Genomic DNA, 6690 nt, shown 5'->3' on the forward strand with positions numbered 1-6690 from the left:
CAGCAGGAGAAAAAGGAAATACAACAACAACTACTTAACTACTACCTCAAGTAATTTTGAAATACAACTGTGGTTTGTGTGCCCTCTAGCTGCATAAAGCAACAACAATACATTCAAAAAATAGGAACAAATACAAAGCAAAGGAACTTCTAGACATGTGGTGGAGTACCGTTGCAATCAAAGTAAATTAATAAAGTAGACTCAGTAGAACAGCTGACTATTTTTTTTACTTTGGTCTGAACTGTCAATTCACTTGTGGTTGTTGTGGCGAAAAATACAACAAGCCCAAAAGCAAAAACAACAACAGGCAACTTTGACAGCTCAGACCAAGGCGAATTTATACAAGGTGGAGTCAGTCAAACAGCTGATAATTTTTTTTTCGCTTTTTGGTTCTAACAATTGTCAAATCTTGTTTTTATATTTAAATATCTACATATTCTAAGCCTATTAACAAAATATTTATTGTTTACATAAATAAGTAAAGCCCTCACTATTCAATTATCTACACTATATTAAGTTTAAATACTTATTTGTTAAATTTTTCATTTTGGTTTTTTGACATTTGTTAAGACCAATCGTTGTTTTTGTAGAACTAACACCACCTTGTATTAATTCGCCTTGGCTCAGACCTTAAACCAAAAACAAAATTGCTTGTGGTTTTTGTAAATGTAGTACTGTCGCTACTTTATTAATTTACTTTGGTTGCAATTAATTGCATTTTGTTGTTTCTTTACTGTTAATGTAGAAAATTAAAGTCAACAACAACTTGTGCAATCTGAAATGCAAATGAGTATGATTGGCTGAGCGTTTGTAACAGGAGTAAAATAAAAAAAAGTATAGAAATATGTATTGTGAAGGATAGGAATGCAGTGAAAGTACATTCAAGAAGGTTATGAGCAAAGGATAGCGGATGATATTATTATTGCATTGTTTGTGTAGAACTGATTTTTGTTGAATACCGTTACAGATCATTTTTTATTACGCATTTTGGTTTATTTTTAGATCGAGGAATTTTTGTCATGTGCACTGAGTTGTTGTTTTTTGTAAAGGATTTTTGTGCTTATTTGTTTTTTATTATTTGTACACTTGTCATTGTGTAATTCCTTTATTTGTTCACTTGTCATTGTGAAATTCCTTTGCTTTGTATTTGTTCCTATTTTTTGAATGTATTGTTGTTGCTTTATGCAGCTAGAGGACACACAAACCACAGTTGTATTTCAAAATTACTTGAGGTAGTAGTTAAGTAGTTGTTGTATTTCCTTTTTCTCCTGCTGCACTCGTGCCTATGTAAAAAATTTGTTGAGCCTTCGTTGCATAATTTGTTCTCTGTTGCTTATTTGTTTTTTTGTTCTCCTGTTAGAAATACTACGAATGGATACATATGAATGAACATTTAAAAACACAAACAAAGTCGATCATTTATGCTCTCACTTGATATTTGTATACAGTAAAATTTTCTTCATTGCAGAATTATATTTTCAGGAACTTTCTTAAATTTCTTATCTCCTGTTATTTATAACCTCTTTGTATTCATTTGTAGTGATAAATTATTCTTGCTTTCATTCATGTGTCCTTCCATAATCTGGTTGTTGCATTTTTTATCCCTTTTTAACTCTTTTCATTTCTTTTGTTGATGCTTACATTTTCTATCATTCCTCTTTATCCTTTTTTCTCCTGCTACAAAATCACTCACGATCACGATTGAACCTATTTATGTATTTGTTTATGATTTTTGCATAAATTGTTGTTGTATGTACACACAAACAGCAATTTTATATCATAATTACCTACTTGTGTGTATAAGTTGATGTTGTTGCAGTTAATTTGGTTTTGCTCCCGTTGTACTTATACCTGTGCCTTTTTTGCATTATATCTTACACATAAAATTGTTCTTCCACAATTATTTTCTATGCTGCTTATTTTTTTGTTTGTTCTCCTGTTACAAATTTTACGAAAGGAAACATTTGAATGTACAACACTTTATTATGATAGATTTTATTCATAAAATGAATGATCCTGTTATTTATGGTATTTTGTTTTTGTCACATTTTGTTGTTGCATTATATATCCTTTTTTAACCGCTTTACATACAAAATTATTTTTTTCTTACTAATTTTTCTGGACTCCTATTACCACCAGCATAAATACATTTGAATTCGTATTAAAAAAGCCAATCAATCAAAAAATTCAATAATATCCTCCGCTAGCTATCCTTTGTCCAGAATCTTATTTAATTTAATTTTCACTGCATTGCTATCTTTCACAATACATACAATTAAATACCTCAAAAAATAAAACTTCTATTTTATTGCACTAAAATTCTTTATTAACACACATTTCAATACAATTTTTTATTTTGTACACCCAAATCAACTTTATATTTTTTTTTTTACATTTTTCTACTCAATGACTATATGCGGCAAAACAAAACCATATATGCGGCGGAAATATTTTAAAAATAAACATTTTCGCTTTAAACATTTTTAACTTTGCACAATTTCGTATTTTACATTTTTCAACTTCGTATGGTTTGGCAGTCTACTTTTAGCATCTTCCATATTTTCATTGTTTGAATTTTTCACTGCGCATATCGTTTGCAGTATATGGTTTTCACGCTGCAATTTGTTTGCATGTATGATGTTTTTGTAGTAATTTTTTTGTATATTATACACAAGCAATTTCATTTGTTTTTGCTAACCAAAAATATACATATATTTAGGCAGCAAAGGTTTTAAAAATGAAAAATTTTCATTTTGTCTTCTAGCTGCAACGTAAAATATTGTGTAAGGCAAAATATTTTTGGAAAAACTGCGACAAATATTTCTACCATGAAGCTTGTGCATATATGGAATTCGTAAATAGTATTTATATTTTTAGTATGTATACAATGAAATATTATCTTGTTAAATATTTGTTGCAGTTTTCATGTAAAATTATGAATTTTTTTGCAATTTTTTGACTAATATAGTAGTAATTTTAAACTCTGTTCAAAATCCAATTCTAGCGGCTTAAAACAAGATTTTGATTTTTTGGACAAATTGTCAAAAACATCAAATAAATTAAATCTTGTATACAATACAATTTTAAAAGTTAAACCCACTTCAACTTCTGTTTCTTTATATATAAATAACTACATATTAGTATTATATAAAAGTATGTATTAATATTTTCATTTCAAATTCTTTGTAGAGTAATGTTTCCATAACATTATCTACTATAATTGGAGAAGCTGAAGAACCCATAAAATGTTTGTGTGAAAATTTGTAATAGTTTTTTGTTATGGAACAGACCATATATCTTTAAATTCTAATGAATTTAATCATTACCCTTTTAGAGAAAATCAAATGTAGTTACAGCTACAGTGCCGAACTTAAGTATTGGCACAGGTTGCTCATTGTAATTTAAGGTCTATTTAGAGGCAGTATTGTAGAGATTTTTAATAAAAAAATATATTTACCAGATAGACTGTTGAATTTCCTATAAAAAATAACCAATTTATTTCAACAATTTAATACCACTATTTATTAATAACAAAACAACTTAAAAAATACTTCATTTCAATGAACAAAACTATTGGCACACTTCATTAAAAGCTAAAAAAAACATTTGATTTAGGAAGCAACATTGCAAAATTTAATATATAGTTGCAAGTGATTTTAGCTTTATAACTGCCTCGAGGTAGCTTAGGAATGAATCCACCAACTTGTTTGTGATATCTGACCCAATACTTTGCCATTCTTCAACTAATTCCTTTTTCACTCGCTTATCTAGCTCTTCCCACAGATGCTCTATTGGGGTCATTGTAATTTTGAAAAGTGAAACTTTTCTGCACTTTTTCTGAGGTGTATCCATATATTTCACTTTGTCCATTATTTCGTCAATGAACACCAGCTCTCCAACCACTGCAGCGGACATACAACCCCACACAATTACCTCTCCAGCACCATGTTTTACTGTTGAAGCAATATTTTGTTTTTCCAGCTCTTTATTGGGTTTTCTCCATACCGTTTGACGGCCATCAGAGCGTAAAATATTAATTTTGCTTTCATCAGAGAATATCACTTGGTGCTAAAAATCATGTGGCTTACGTAAATTCCTAAACGGCATATTCTAAACGCTTCTTTTGGTTCACAGATGAAATAAATGGTTTACGCCTAGCAATACGACAACTATAGTTTGTCTTCTGGCTATTGCTGCGTGAACTTCTTTCCCAAACTCTTCTTTAATCTCTGCAGCAACCTCTGTTGAAGATATTTTTGGACATAACTTGACCTTTTTGATTATATGGCTGCATTTACGCTCACTTAAGGATCTAAGACGACCTGTAAGTTTAGCACTTTCAATTGCTGATGCTCCCTTAAAACGTTGCACGATACTCCGAATTGTAAAACGGCTCCTTTCCATAATCTCTACAATCTCAGCATACGATTTTCCTTGATTGTACAAGTGAACGATGATTTTGCGCTCAGATTCTGTTGTTTCCTTTATTATTTGCTTACCTATAATTTTGAATCAGTTTCTGTACCAAAAACTTCACATTTGCTTTAATATAAAAAAACACTGTCAAATTAAAATCAGAAATATAGAATCATAGGGTAACATAGAGACGAGACGCAATTGTCAAAAACCTATGTCTGTTGCCAAAAACCTAACTCTTGCAACAACAAAATACATGTAAGTCAATGTATTTTGTTTTTGTATCAATCATATGATTTGTTGTATTTTAGTTTGACAAATCGGAGTGTCCCGTCTCTATGTATAATTATCTATGTATAGATTAAATATTTTTGGAATTAATAAATTACACGGAATCTGAAGAACCTAAAACGAAATCAATCGGATTCGATATGGATTGTCAACAATTTGTAAAGAATCAACTATCACAGGTGAATCTTGGACAAGGCACGAAGGAGGTAAAGGTTATAGGTCTATTAAGGATGGCAACCGAACTAAAGTTGCACTGTCAGTTTCCAAAATGGTATTATAGATGGCAACTGACAGCTATAATTTTCTATTGGCAAATTTGCAACCCAAATTTTGTGATTGCCTTCTGACAACGCAACTAAAGTTCGATTACCATCCATAATCGACATATTAATGTTTGCGTAGTATTCGATGGATATCAGAGTGCCACGGTTTTCCATTCTTTATCTTTTTGCATTTGTTCTTTTATGAATAATCGCGAATAATTTTTCTTTTGTACGCCAACGAATATAAACAATTAAAGAAGTCTATCATTCGCGAAAGCAAATTCGCAAAATAATAAATTGTGTTCTTGAGCATACATATCAGCTTTAACCTCTGTTCTCTATACCTTTAAGAAAATAATTTTGTTATTAGCAATTGAACGCTTTGTGTTGCATAAAATCTCCACTAAGTTATCATGTAATCACAAGGCGACAACTTGATTACACTGCACAATGTCAAATTTGGCCAATATGTAATTTAAAGATAGTTAAAAATGTATATACAACTAGCAATGACATTCATTTTATTAATATAAAAAGAGGACGGGACTAATTTTAATTATTAGATGTTCATTATACCCTACACCACCATAGTGGGGAAGGTATAATGCGTTTGTGCAGATGTTTGTAACGCCAAAAAATATTAGTCTAACACCCACCTTAAAGTATACCGATCGACTTAGAATCACTTTCTGAGTCGATTAAACGATGTACAGTAGCGCATCATATGTTTCGCTGTTGCTTTTTAGAACTCATGACATTTACAGTGTTGGCAACTTTTGCATACGTTTAACTAAAAAACGAAATCATTAATTTTTCACGACAACACCACATCAAGAAAGTATGAGATAATTGGGATGATATTCACTGCTATCGCGAATCAATCACCCCTATCGGCAATAACATAATTCCCCTCGAAGGGAAAATTGCTATCGGTAATATCATGATGAATTTTACATTCACAATAGTTTATTTTTTTTCGTAACAGCTGTTTATTGTTTACAAAATTCCATCTAAAAATTTGACAAGGGGAATTTTTTTTCACGTGAACAAAGTTGATGAACGAAAAAAGGAAAAGGGTAAATATTTCATGTGAAATGTTGATTCGCGATAGGGGTGAATATCTCACTTGAAATGTGTTCCCTTTTCCCATTTTTCGTTCATCAACTTTGTTCACGTGAAAAAATTCCCCATGTTGTTAAATTTTTTAAGCAATAAACGAACACAATCAACTATTGTGAATGAAAAGTTCATGGGAATATCACGATAGCAATTTTCCCTTCGAGGGAAATGGATATTTCATGGGAACAAAATTTCACATGTTATTGCCGATAGGGATGATTAAGAGAGAGCAGCAAAAATATATTTCCTCGCAATAAACATGTAAACTCATTGTCGACAGCTCCCTATTGTAATCAGATTGTAATATTTAATAAATAAATTGGAAAATGTCTACTTTTAATTAATAAAAAATATTCTGTGTTTTATTTATTTTTCACGCATAAACACATCATATTCAATAAAAAAGTCGATTGTGATTTTTTTGATGTTAGATTATTTTGCATTTTAAGTGGCGATATATATGTACATATTTTATATAATAAATTAAATATTACCAATATCTGTTATTTATGTATTTTAATAAAATAAACATTTAAATTTTGAATAAATAGTAGGATTAAAAAAAAATCGAAAATAATTAGAATTCTAGCTGTTTTTAGAT

This window comes from Calliphora vicina, chromosome 4 (assembly GCF_958450345.1).
Source record: "Calliphora vicina chromosome 4, idCalVici1.1, whole genome shotgun sequence".
Classification (NCBI taxonomy): domain Eukaryota; kingdom Metazoa; phylum Arthropoda; class Insecta; order Diptera; family Calliphoridae; genus Calliphora; species Calliphora vicina.